General features: G+C 44.6%; 1 protein-coding gene and 1 pseudogene across 3 annotated transcripts in view; both read right to left on the bottom strand.

Annotated features, from left to right (window-relative positions):
- PTPN3 (protein tyrosine phosphatase non-receptor type 3) overlaps window positions 1-13,902 on the bottom strand; it is a 524,536-nt gene that overhangs the window by 381,433 nt on the left and 129,201 nt on the right. The window lies entirely within an intron of this gene.
- LOC146005983 (5S ribosomal RNA) lies at window positions 12,980-13,098 on the bottom strand (annotated as a pseudogene).

Raw genomic sequence — 13,902 nt, 5'->3', positions numbered from 1 at the left:
ATAGGTAAAACATGAGAATATAATTAGCGATTTATGAAGGGGGTTATTTCATACCCTTCATTCAAGCCGAACGGGGTAAGGGTATTTAATGTAAGGATCCAGAACGTCTCTCTTCTTAGAAGCGCTCTGTCCCTGTCACCTCCACGTTTATTTGGGGTAACAATCTCTATTCCCTTCCATTTCAGACCTGTTACATCGCAATTATGAAAATGTTTAAAATGTCGTGAAACACTATGATTTAAAATGCCGTGTTTAATATTACGGGTATGTTCCAATATACGGGTTTTTAAGTTTCTCTTAGTTTTTCCGATATATCGGAGCCCGCACGGACAAATTAAAAGATACACCACATAAGTGGAATTACAATTTACAAATTGTTTCATATTAAAAATCTTGTTTTGACTAGAGTAAAAAGAAAACCCTCTATCAATTAATGGACAAATTTTGCATCTCCCACACGGAAAGCACCCTTTTAGATCCAAAAATGTATTTGAACCCGCCAATCCAGGTGGTTGCACTGTCTCAAGTTGACTCTTAGAGACAATAGCTTTGATGGTCTTTGCTCTGGTATATACCACTTTGGGGGCATCTCCAAGGTGGGTACCCAGCACGGGGTCGCGTTTAAGGATATGCCAGTTCTTTTTTAGCACATTAACAATACGGCGCTCCTCATCATTATATTTAGTGATGAACAAGCATTCAGAATTTTTTATATCCATTTGGTCCTTACTTTTATATTCAAGGATCTCATCTCTCACAGAAGATCTGGCTCTCACTAAAGCAGTATCAACCAATTGTTGGGGATAACCCCTTTCTCTAAACCTATCTGAATAGATCTGAGATTGTTGGTCAAAAGTATCAATGTCAGAACAATTCCTGCGTAAACGCAGGAATTGGGAGTAAGGGATATTGTTCCTCCAGGGTTTAGAGTGACAGCTTTCGTAGTCAAGGTAGCTGTTACTGTCTACACTTTTAAAAAATGTGCATGTTTCTATGTGGGGTACCAGTGGGAAATTCTCAACACTTAGAATAAGATCTAAATATTCGATCTTGATGGGTTGAAAATTGGAGGTGAATGTAAGATTGAAGGTGTTTATGTTAATAGCCTCCATGAACTTCTTAAAGGAGACTTCGTCCCCCCTCCATATTAGCAAAATATCGTCGATATAACGATGGAAAAAAACGATATTTTCTGCCAATTCACCGTTCAACAGATGGGTTTCCCACTCCCCCATATATAGGTTAGCCAAGCTGGGGGCACAAATCGTGCCCATCGCTGTGCCCCACAGCTGCAAGTACCAGTCCCCCAAAAACTCAAAATAATTATGTTTTAAAACAAAATTAAGGCAGTCACATACAAATTCCTTTGCTGTAGATGAGATCAAAGGGTCCCTGGATAAAACTGATTCAACTGCAGACAAACCACCTTCATGTGGGATGGCTGTATACAAAGACTGAACGTCAATACTGGCCCAGTTATAGCCAGATTCCCAATTAACATTTTTAATTAATTGTAGCATGTGGGTGGAGTCTCTGACATAAGTTCTCAACTTAGGTACATAGGGTTTGAGTACCGCATCCACATATTCAGAGACCCTAGAAGTCAGGGAACCCACTCCCGCCACAATTGGACGACCAGGAGGACGGTCTAATCCTTTATGGATCTTCGGGAGGTGGTAAAACGTAGCCAGGTTTGGTGTTGGATTATACATATATCTATATTCCTCTATCGTTAGGACCTTAGACTCCATACCAGTTTTGAGGAGATTCTCAAGGCTTTTTATGAAGAGGGGGGTGGGGTCGGCATCCAATTTTCGATAGGATTTAGGGTCACCCAAAAGATTATGGGCTTCAGACACATAATACTCCCTATCCATGATCACGACCCCGCCCCCCTTATCCGCACTCTTAATAACAATGTCAGTGTCACCAGATAATTTTTTCAGTGCTTCAGATTCTTTTCTAGTAAGGTTATTTTGATGTTGATTTTTCTTTAACCGCAAATTCTCAAAATCTTTTTTAACAAGATCTGAGAATAGTTCTACATACGGCCCCTTAGATTCAACGGGATAATATATATATATAGTGCTTTAGTCGGCTTATGGATGCCCAAATTAGGGATAAAGATCTGATCCCTAAGGGTAGGCAAAAGATACATAGTAACCTTCCAGTTGACCAGCAGCAAGCCCTAAAGAACTTAGGGAGTTATAATGACATTGTGATCCGCCCCGCTGATAAGGGGGGCGGGATTGTGGTGCTTGATGTGGAATATTACAAGACGGACATTTATAAACAGCTTGAAGACAGTGCAGTATATCGTAAATTGGATGTGGACCCAACCAACACCTTCAAGAGGGAGAGCGATCAGATCTTGGAGGAAGCTTGCATTAGTGGCCAGATCACACGTAAGTGTGTGGATGCCCTAAAAGTAGATCACCCAAGGGTATCGCTTTTATATACTTTGCCGAAGCTGCATAAGAACGCTAAATGTTCACCCAGGCGCCCGATAATTTAGGCGCGGGGGTCGTTGTATTATAATATCTCCAAGTACCTAGACCACTTCTTGCAGCCGGTGGTCCAAAGTCAAGGGACATACCTAAAGGACACGACAAGCCTCATTTTAAAACTTCAAGACCTAGGCACCATCGCATCGACATCGGTACTATGTACCCTTGATGTTATTAGTCTATATACTAATATTCCCCATGTGAAGGGGCTAGAAGCGGTGCGTAGGCTAATTACCACCAGTCCGTGTTATGAAGGCCCTGACCCTACGCTGTATCTGAAGCTCCTGGAACTCACCCTAACCCGAAACTATTTCACTTTCAATAGCCAGTACTTTATCCAACTGAAAGGCTGTGCTATGGGGTCTTGTGTGGCCCCCACGTATGCCAACTGCTATATGTTTCAAGTGGAAAGAGACATTTTCTTTATGAACCCGGAAACCTCAGTGCATATATGTTTATTTCTTTGTGTAAAGTATGCAGACTATAGTAATATAACATAGGAGATATACAGGAGATGTGACCCATTCTTCTCTCTCTCTTCCCAGGTATGGGCTTTAATCTGCTGCAAATTGTATCTCTCTCCACTTTTTGCTCCCTATGACTACTAAATTCTGTTAGGTATGGGCTTTAATCTGCTGCAAATTGTATCTCTCTCCACTTTTTGCTCCCTATGACTACTAAATTCTGTTAGGTATGGGCTTTAATCTGCTGCAAATTGTATCTCTCTCCACTTTTTGCTCCCTATGACTACTAAATTCTGTTAGGTATGGGCTTTAATCTGCTGCAAATTGTATCTCTCTCCACTTTTTGCTCCCTATGACTACTAAATTCTGTTAGGTATGGGCTTTAATCTGCTGCAAATTGTATCTCTCTCCACTTTTTGCTCCCTATGACTACTAAATTCTGTTAGGTATGGGCTTTAATCTGCTACAAATTGTATCTCTCTCCACTTTTTGCTCCCTATGACTACTAAATTCTGTTAGGTATTGACAATTCCACAAACCTTTGTTTTTATTATTCCCTTTGGAATATATAGTAAACAAGAAATGTCTGTGTATTAGCGGGGGCAGTGGTCTGTCTTTGATCACACCTTGATAAATCAATTAGGTGTGGGTGGAGTTAGGGGGTGGGGATCACTAGGACCTGTACTGCTATTTATTCACTATATGCTAGGCTGTTAGGCCTTTGGCTGTGTAGTTTTCTAGATGTGAAGTATTCTAGTGTAAAGTATGCAGACTATAGTAATATAACATAGGAGATATACAGGAGATGTGACCCATTCTTCTCTCTCTCTTCCCAGGTATGGGCTTTAATCTGCTGCAAATTGTATCTCTCTCCACTTTTTGCTCCCTATGACTACTAAATTCTGTTAGGTATGGGCTTTAATCTGCTGCAAATTGTATCTCTCTCCACTTTTTGCTCCCTATGACTACTAAATTCTGTTAGGTATGGGCTTTAATCTGCTGCAAATTGTATCTCTCTCCACATTTTGCTCCCTATGACTACTAAATTCTGTTAGGTATGGGCTTTAATCTGCTGCAAATTGTATCTCTCTCCACTTTTTGCTCCCTATGACTACTAAATTCTGTTAGGCTGTTAGGCCTTTGGCTGTGTAGTCTTCTAGATGTGAAGTATTCTAGTGTAAAGTATGCAGACTATAGTAATATAACATAGGAAATATACAGGAGATGAACAGGAGGGAAACAGGAGGACAAAGAACACTTCATCCTCCATCTGCAACCCCAGCAATCAACATACTGCAGTGAGTTACCTGCATCATCATCACCTTCAGTCTGCACAACCTGGACACTGATCTCCATGCTGAACTAAATGCTGTCACACACTGCCTCTGTCTCACTTATACATTAACTATACTTCCTGTAGGCTCTCCACACTTCCAGTACACCACCTTCTCACTGCTCATTCTAGGCCACTCCAATCTCACTCTATATCACTACTCTGACCAACTTTACACAGAAATATGGCTCCTAGATCCAGTCCCATACCAGTCCTTGCTGTCAGGTCTCACCCCCTCTCAACTTCCACACCTTTCACACGCACCCACAACCCACACAACCTAATTACTATCTCACCTGTCCCCTCCCTTCCTTTCTCCTGTGCTCTCTGGAATGCTAGATCAGTCTGCAACAAGCTCCCAACTATCCACGACCTCTTTATCTCCCACTTTTTTAACCTTCTTGCCATCACTGAAACCTGGCTGTCCGCATCTGACACTACCTCCCCTGCTGCCCTCTCTTATGGAGGCCTCTCCTTCACACACTCGGTTAGACCGGATGGCCGCCAGGGTGGAGGAGTGGGCATCCTCCTCTCCCCCAACTGCACCTTCCGCGCCATCCCACCTGAGCCCTCCCTCACATTCTCCACCTTTGAGGTACACACTATCCGCCTCTTCTACCCCATTCACCTCCTTGTGGCTGTAATCTACCGCCCCCCTGGCCCCTGCTCCCCTTTCCTTGATAACTTTGCTGCGTGGCTTCCACACTTTCTTGCCTCTGACCTCCCCTCTATCATCCTCGGTGACTTTAACATTACTATTGACATCAATAATGCTGCCTCCTCTAACCTTCTTGACCTTACCACCTCCTTTGGACTTTCTCAATGGACCTCCACCCCCACTCATAATCTCGGACACTCCCTTGACCTAGTCTTCACCCACCATTGTAATCTCTCTGATTTCTCTAATTCTTCCTTCCCACTCTCTGACCACAATCTGCTCTCTTTCACCCTCTCATCCTCCCCTCTCCCCTCATTGCCCAGACCCACAGTCACCAGACGTAACCTCGGATCTCTTGACCCCACTGTCCTGTCTTCCCTGGAGACTTTCCTCTCTCCTCTCTCAACCATGACTTGCCCCAACCAGGCTGCCTCTTTCTATTACTCTTCTCTCACCTCTGCTCTCGACTCTGTAGCCCCCCTCCACACTGTTCCCCTTCGACGCTCTAAACCACAACCCTGGCACAACAAAATAACTAGATTCTTGCAAAAATGTGCACGCTCTGCTGAACGCCTCTGGAGGAAATCTCACTCTGTGGAAGACTTCCTCCATTTCAAGTTTATTCTCTCCTCCTACAGCGCTGCTCTCTCCTATACCAAACAATCTTTCTTCAAATCTCTCATCTCTTCCCATTCCTCCAATCCCGACGTCTCTTTGATACTTTCAACACTCTACTTCGCCCTGCACCACCCCTCCTCCCTTCATCCCTCACTGCCACTGACTTTGCCTCCTTCTTCCTCTCTAAAATTGAGGTAATCCGACATGATATCTCCTTCCATACCCCCTCTGCTGCCCACCCACCCCAATCATCCTCCCCTACCAACTACCCCACTCTGTCATCCTCCTGCCCTACTACAGCTGAGGAAGTCCGCTCCCTCATCTCATCCTCTCCCCCCTCTACCTGTCCCTTGGACCCTCTCCCCTCCCGTCTCCTCAGTTCCCTCTCCCCCACTGGCTGCTCCCACCTTGCTCACCTCTTTAACCTATCTCTTTCTACTGGCATCTTTCCCTCACCCTTCAAACACGCTCTGGTCTCGCCTATTCTTAAAAAACCTAACCTGGACCCGTTATCTCCCACAAGCTACCGCCCTATCTCTCTTCTCCCATTTGCCTCTAAAATACTAGAACGGCTGGTTTACAGGCGTCTCACCAGCTACCTGTCTGACCACTCCATCCTAGATCCCCTTCAATCTGGCTTTCGCCCACTTCACTCCACTGAGACTGCCCTAGTGAAAGTCACCAATGACCTGCTGTCAGCCAAATCCAAGGGTCACTTCTCCCTGCTTATCCTTTTGGACCTATCTGCTGCCTTTGACACTGTGGATCACCCTCTCCTCCTCCACACACTCCAAAACATTGGCCTCTCTGGCACAGTCTTCAACTGGTTTTCCTCTTACCTCTTCAACCGTTCCTTCTCAGTCTCTGCCTCTGGCTCTACCTCACCACCTTCTATCCTTCCTGTCGGGGTCCCTCAGGGTTCCGTCCTTGGCCCCATTCTGTTCTCTCTGTACACCTCCTCTCTGGGTGCACTCATTAACTCCTTTGGCTTCCAATATCACCTCTATGCAGATGACACCCAAATCTACCTCTCCTCTCCTGATCTGTCCCCCACTGTTTTCTCTCAAGTTTCCAACTGCCTCGCTGCCATCTCTACCTGGATGTCTGAGCGATTTCTGAAGCTGAATATGGACAAAACCGAACTTATTATCTTTCCCCTACCCAGAGCTATGCCCCCTACTAATATCTCTATCACTGTTAACAACACCATCATCTCCCCTGTTCCCCCATTTTCCGCTGCCTGGGTGTCACTCTTGACTCCTCCCTCTCCTTTGCACCCCACATCCAAGCCCTGGCCCATTCTTGCCGGTTCCAGTTACGCAACATTGCTCGCATCAGGCCCTTTCTCTCACAGAGTGCAACTAAGCTGATCATCCACTCATTAGTCATCTCACGGCTTGACTACTGTAATGCTCTTCTCACTGGCCTCGCTCAATCCCAACTAGCTCCTCTCCAATCTGTCCTCAATGCTGCAGCCAGGCTTATCTTCCTCTCCCGCCGCTCTAACTCTGCTACTCCCCTTCAACAAAATCTGCACTGGCTTCCATTCCCCTACAGAATCCTCTTCAAACACCTCACACTCACATACAGGGCCATCTCTAATTCCATTGCTCCATATATCTCTAACCTCATCTCCATTCATACACCCTCCCGCCCTCTACGGTCAGCTGACGACTGCCGTCTCTCCTCCACCCTGATCACTGCTTCCCATGCTAGAGTACAGGACTTTGCCCGTGCTGCACCCCTTCAGTGGAACGCACTCCCTCGCTCCATTAGACTCTCCCCGACCTTGCAAAGCTTCAAACGGGCACTGAAAACTCACCTATTCATTAAAGCGTACCCTTCCACTGCATAAACCAGCTGGTTCTCCGACCCCTTGCCTGTTTACATCCTGCTATCTAACCACCACCCCCTCGCTTGCACCTCTTGTAATCTGTCTGTCTCCCCTTCCTACTAGATTGTAAGCTCCTCCGAGTAGGGCCCTCTTCCCTCCTGTTGTCAAAGCCCACTTCTCTTCACATTTCACTCACAGCTCTCCTTTACTCCAACACTCAGTGACCATCTTCATACTCATCTCCATCATTGGCCTCAAGCCTCTAGTTGTATGTTGATTGGGTCCTCACTACTTACATTTAAGCTGTAATGTGTATTGAACTGTGGTGCTCTTTATTTGTACTGTATTTTTGTTATTTATTCAATGTTATGCCAAGTTTTGTCTCCCTGTATTGTTCCTTTGTACGGCGCTGCGAAACACTTGTGGCGCCTTATAAATAAAATTATAATAATAATAATAAGTTATATCGATTACATTGTTTTAATATGGACTGGCTCTCAAGAAGTGTTGGAGAAAGTCTTAGCGGATGATAACCAGATGGATGAGGATATAAAGTTCACTTTTTCCTACAGTAAGGAGCATATCCATTACTTAGATGTGCTTATAAGGCACCAAGATGGGATTCGTACAACTTCCCTATACCACAAGGACACAGATCGCAATACGTAGTCATCACCCACTGACCCTCAAGCGAGGACTGCCATTCTCTCAGCTGTTGAGAGCATATCGAGTTTGCAGCAGCCGGGATGGTGCCATTGTCCAAATGGATATGATGATCAACAAATTTCGACAACGTGGCTATGAAATGGGTCTGCTACAACAAGCAGAACAAAAGGTCCTTAAACTAACTAGATCGGAGACATTGCAGCAAAAAGAATGCTTGGAGGGAGACAAAGATCGAATCCCATACATAAATACGTTCTCCACAGCCAGTGATACCATCATGAGGGCACTGGCCAGTTATCAGTGGGGACCCAGCATTAAAGTCTCTTAACAATACTAGAATAATGCCTTGCTATCAGCGTGGTAAAAATGTTAGGGACATGGTTGTAAAGACAGACCTGAGTAAACTTAAGGTGGATCAGCCGAGCCACTTCCTTAGTAGGAAGCCAGGAAACTACAGGTGCACAGGGTGTGTAACCTGTGGTTTCCTGGAAGTGGGAAACACTTTCACGCATCCCCACTCTGGAAAAATATTTAGAATCAAACAAGTTTTTTCATGCAGCAGTAGATATATTGTCTACATTATAAAATGCCCATGCGGGTTACTATACGTGGGAAAGACCACGAGAACCTTCAAAGAAAGAATGACAGCGCATCGATAAAGTATTAAACTGGCGCTAGAAGGCAAACCGTGTGATCAGCCCGTTGCACGGCACTTTAAGAACTTTAGGCATCCACTGACTACCATTCGCTACAAGATGATTGACCATATAGCAGTATCCAACCGTGGGGGTGACAGGGACAGAGAGCTGCTGCGCCTCGAGTCCCGTTGGATACACAGACTCAACTCTGTGTATCCAAATGGATTAAATGAAACTCTCCCCTTGAGCTGTTTTCTGTAGTTGTATTCCCCCCCCCCCACCTTCTGCCTTAGGGGGACTTTAATGTGATCAACTCTTCAACCGTAGCCAGTTGTCATGTTTCTATATAAGAAAGTAATCTGTGTGATGTCTAATAATATGTAAATATTAGCTACTAACATTGTGTTTTTTTCAGGTGTTCATAAGTATTGTGTATATATGCTATTTCTCTCCTCAGTGTATTGAACTGATTGTGCAGCATAATGGTATTATATTGCAGTTTTTGGCTGTTTTCTGTTTCATGATTGTACACTAATGTTATTGTTTTTCTGGATCCCCATAGCAACGGCCGGACGGGTAGTAGCGTCTACATCCTGCCGCAGCCGGAAGTAGGTGTGACGTCAGACGCCCGCTCCGGCATTGCAGGGAGACGGACCTTCACTTGGGTATATAGGTAAGATCATTTTCATCTGTATTTGTTCTGATGAAGGATTAAAATATCCGAAAGCTCAATACTGGTGTGAGTCCAGTTTGTCTATATGCCGCATTGAAAATCCAACAAGTGCTGTATCTGTTGCTGTACATAGTCCTGAGGAAGATCATACGGGCACCGTGGTTGTTGCTGACTTAACCTGCAGAGTGCCAGACCTTCCACTATCCTTATATATATATATATATATATATATATATATATATATATATTATATATATATGGTACTTGTGTAGTTTCACAGCGGCAGGTAATGCTACATTTTCAGAATAGCCTAAGCTACGTTGTCAGCGTAGCCGAACGGCTGCCTAGCATAGTGTCCCCGTGGCAGCCCTGCGTAGTCACCGAACTGTTCCTGCAAGCTGCAGCTCTGTCCCCGGCATCCCTGGCAAGCCTAGTGAGCGCCTCTCACACAGCGCCGGTAACTTCCACATCCCCTGCGCTGGCAGACGCTGGCGGAGAGGCGATCATGCGGGCACCAGCAGAGAGGTGCTCCATCTGCCTGAGACGAACAAGCGTCTCAGATGCTTGTGCGTCTTAGTGATTCTTGTGGCAGGGTACGGCAATCCTGCCCGTGTCTGCTTCAGGGAGATGGGCTTAGGAGTTCGGTAGCACATGCATCTCGTGCACAAAGGGGGGGTGCAGGTGCAAGTGTGTCTCATGCACAATAAAGGACGCATTTGCCAATGCTCCAAGTTACATACTGGCTAATGCCTCCTTTTGAAACCCCCACTATTCATTCCAGCCTGAAGCGTGGGGAGCGGACGCGTTACGCGTCCTCCCAACTTGTTCATACCCCCGCTATCTACATCAGCGTGGAGTTGATTTTATAAAGTGTGTTGAGTGCAGCGAGCCACCGAGCCCGAAGCAAGTGCAGCAAGCCCCGCGAGGGGACACGGAATACACGTCAACTAATTTGCTGTGATCGCCACACTTTGGGCTTGGTGGATCGCTGCGCTTTCCACACTTTATAAAGAAATGGGGGTATGAACAGGTTGGGAGGACGCGTAATGCTTCCCCTCGCGGGGCTCGCTAAGCTTCAGGCTGACGTGGATAGTGGCGGTGTTTAAAGAAAACATACTACTATGCTGACTACACGCTAACTGCGTAACGCTGACTTACTACGCTAACTATGAAAGCTCCAGCTAGCCACACACATAGGGGGAAATTTACTAAAGGAAATGTGTAAAAAATAGGTGTATTTGTATCCAGAAATACACTTATTTTTGACATTTACTATCCCGAAAATACGGCAATTCGTATTCGTATTGATAGCACATCAACACGAATACGAATTGCCGTATTTTCGGGATAGTAAATGTCAAAAATAAGTGTATTTCTGGATACAAATACACCTATTTTTTTTACAAATTTCCTTTAGTAAATTTCCCCCATACTCACTACGCTGGCTGCAGGAACACAATGCTTATACAGACAGGGACGCTGACTACAATAACTACGCTGGCCGCGGGAACACTACGCTGATTCTGACAGGGGCCGTGGGAACACTACGCTAATTCTGACAGGGATGCTGACTGCGCTAACTATGCTAGTTGCAGGAACACTTTGCTGATTCGGACAGCACTGCCGCTGTGAAACTACACAAGTACCATGTATACTTTTAACAGTACTGTAAATGCAAACATGGTTCAAGAGAATTTGATATGATCATTGCGTGCATTCCCATAATGCCCCAAGATAGCCTTGCTGGTGTTTCAAAGTAAATTTGTCAGATTCCTACAAAAAGAATGCATCCCTTTTAAAGCATAATATAAAGCCTAATTCCATATTTATTTATTCAAGGAACATAATGTTATTTCAACATAAACAATTTTAATTCAAAACATGAAAATTATGTAAAACTTATTTAAAAAAAAATAAAAAAATGAATTATTCAGGTTTATTATTTTTTTGACCAGCTGACAGACTGCTTAAATAAAATCAAGAGCTTGAACATTTTCAAACCAAAGCAGATGTAAATAAGATAGAAAAAGTCAAAGTGCCAATTTAGTTGATGTTTATTTTGAATGTCAATGAATTGTATTTCTGCATCATTTAACATTGAAAACATGACTTCAATATTGCATATACAGTAGAAAAACACATTCATATTACGCAGGCAAACTTAAGAAATAACATTAAAAGGATACTAAAGATACTGTCAGCCGCTCCATGGGTGGGGGTCCCCTGGCGCTCACTGTGATGCTCCATGTGGGGGGGGGGGGTAGTGCCGTGCGATGTGGCGACGGGCTTGCCGGGTGATGGGGCGCGGGTCGCCATGACATTCCAGGGGGGGGGGGGGGGGGGGGGGAGGTGGGTCATGTAGCAGCCCTGAGTCGCTCCAGGGGGTGGGGGGGAGTTGGGTAATCCAGCCTGTGGATCTAGGCCTTATATCCAGCTGTGTCCTAGATTACCTGCCATGTATCCAGTGAGATTCAGTCTGTGTCAGAGAACCATTGCATCCAGTCTGTGAGATCTTGTCTGTGCCCAGTTCATTGTGGAGGAAGTTGCTCCTTTTATTAATATCTGCCATTGGTATTCTCATGGCACCAGCTGAGGCCATAGGTTTTGTCCTGCCTATAATCACCTGCCTGTGTAGGACTGTTGCTATTCATAACTTCTTTATCTTTTTCAAACACTCCCAACTAAAGTACCAGATACTGTGCTCAGAGATATCCAAGCCTCTCTAAGTTTGTTTGGAACAATAAACCCCCTAGGTTAGCTCTAAACATCCTTAAACTTCCTAGGTCCCTGGGCGGCCAAGGTTTTCCCGATGTGAAACTTTACTACCTAGCCAGTCAACTCAGCCAAGTAGTTGCCTCCTATTCTCCTTTGGGGTCAATGGCCTTGATAGACCTAGAGACCCATGCTAGGGAGCCCTTTCTCCAACTTCCCTCTGGGGACTACATAAACCAAGGAAAAAGTGGGGATGGGCCCGCACAGCTGGAACAATTATTGAATTTTTTGTCTAAGCCAATTTATTATAACCAACATAGAAACCACATGGTCATAGATACTGGTGGTTGTATGGTTGGTGGTGCGCCCAGCGTTCAGTAGCAATAACTGAGGGTGGGTTTGTTTTGTATTTGCAAGATGCAAAACAAAGAAAAGCAAACGCTTTTTGGGCGCACTCTTAGAAAATATGATGTTTATTAATTTTAAAACATAACTTTTATTGTGAACTTGTTAAAATCGGGCGGCATAACGCATGGATACAGTAAACATTGTTCTGCATGTACAGGTTTTGTTGTGTGGTACTATTGAGTAATAAATATTATATCATATATCAATTTTTTTAAAAAGTTAACCACACATATAATTTATCATTTGTTGCATGTAGTCATCAGAGGTATAGTGACCAGAGTGACCAAAGGTGGCAAAAATGAGTTAGTTGTCCCCAACTGTTAAACAGATTGGGGTTTCAGTGACCCCACGTTACTGGGTAGCTCTAATCTGTAAAATGAGACAATTACTGCCTATATTGGCAAGAATTCTGGAATCAAGCAGTAGGCGGCTCCTGTGCTGTCAGTCTGTTGACTGGGATAACTAGATGTAATACCACACCTGGACTTCTCCAGGGGTCACCCACCTGGATACTGCCCTGGCCCTTCACTGCTTGGCTTCCAAGTTCGAGACGGGTTTAGGCAATCCAGTGAGGTATGGTGGTATACTGGTTACGAGTTGTGTCACGACCCAACAGCTCAGGTTAACTGCTAAAGATCACCATTAACAATGGATGTTTAACCCAAAAATTTGGGGCAGAAAAAATGATGTATGAATATCTCCCACCGGTGACCCTGGAATAGTGAGCATACACTTAGGAATTCAAGTGCTGGCAGCAGGTAACAAAGTGGAACAAGATTGGATACAATATCCTAGAAGATGGGTGATTACTTGGTAGCACCCTGGTGGTTGATGTACTTTGAGTCACAGTGTGTGTCCACCATTTGATTAGAAACAATTAGGCATAGATTTGATAGTACTGCATTTAGGATTAAATTGACAGTGATTTGGCAACAGTTAATAGTTAGCAACAGTGTATCATTGAAGAAAGAGGTTGATCCTCTGGATAAACCATCCAGACTTTTCCAAGTTTACCTACTTCCATCCCTTAAACTCTCCCTCTCACTCTGGGACAATTTCTCCCATAAATTTAAACTGACTTCCTCTCCCCCTCTCACTCCCCTATGGGATAACCCAGCCTTTCCACCTGCATTAAACTAGCGTCTGACTTAAGCATTCAGGGGACATGGGCCTCACTGGATGACATCAAGGGCAAATTTCCTTTATTGACCCCCCCCCCTCCCATTTTTTGGAGTATCTTCAGATCCGCCACTTTCTTGTTTCGCTTCCCCACTCCAGGTCTCTGATGGCTCCCACCTCCTTTGAGCGCATGTGCCTGACTAAATCTCAAGGCAAAGGGTACAATCTTCCTTATATATATGCAATACTGATAAAACCCACTGCTCTTTTGC

This window comes from Crinia signifera, chromosome 5 (genome assembly GCF_055691185.1).
Source record: "Crinia signifera chromosome 5, ASM5569118v1, whole genome shotgun sequence".
Taxonomy (NCBI): Eukaryota; Metazoa; Chordata; class Amphibia; order Anura; family Myobatrachidae; genus Crinia; species Crinia signifera.
The sequence above is the reverse complement of the archived record's forward strand: the minus strand, read 5'-3'. Positions and strand labels throughout refer to the sequence as shown.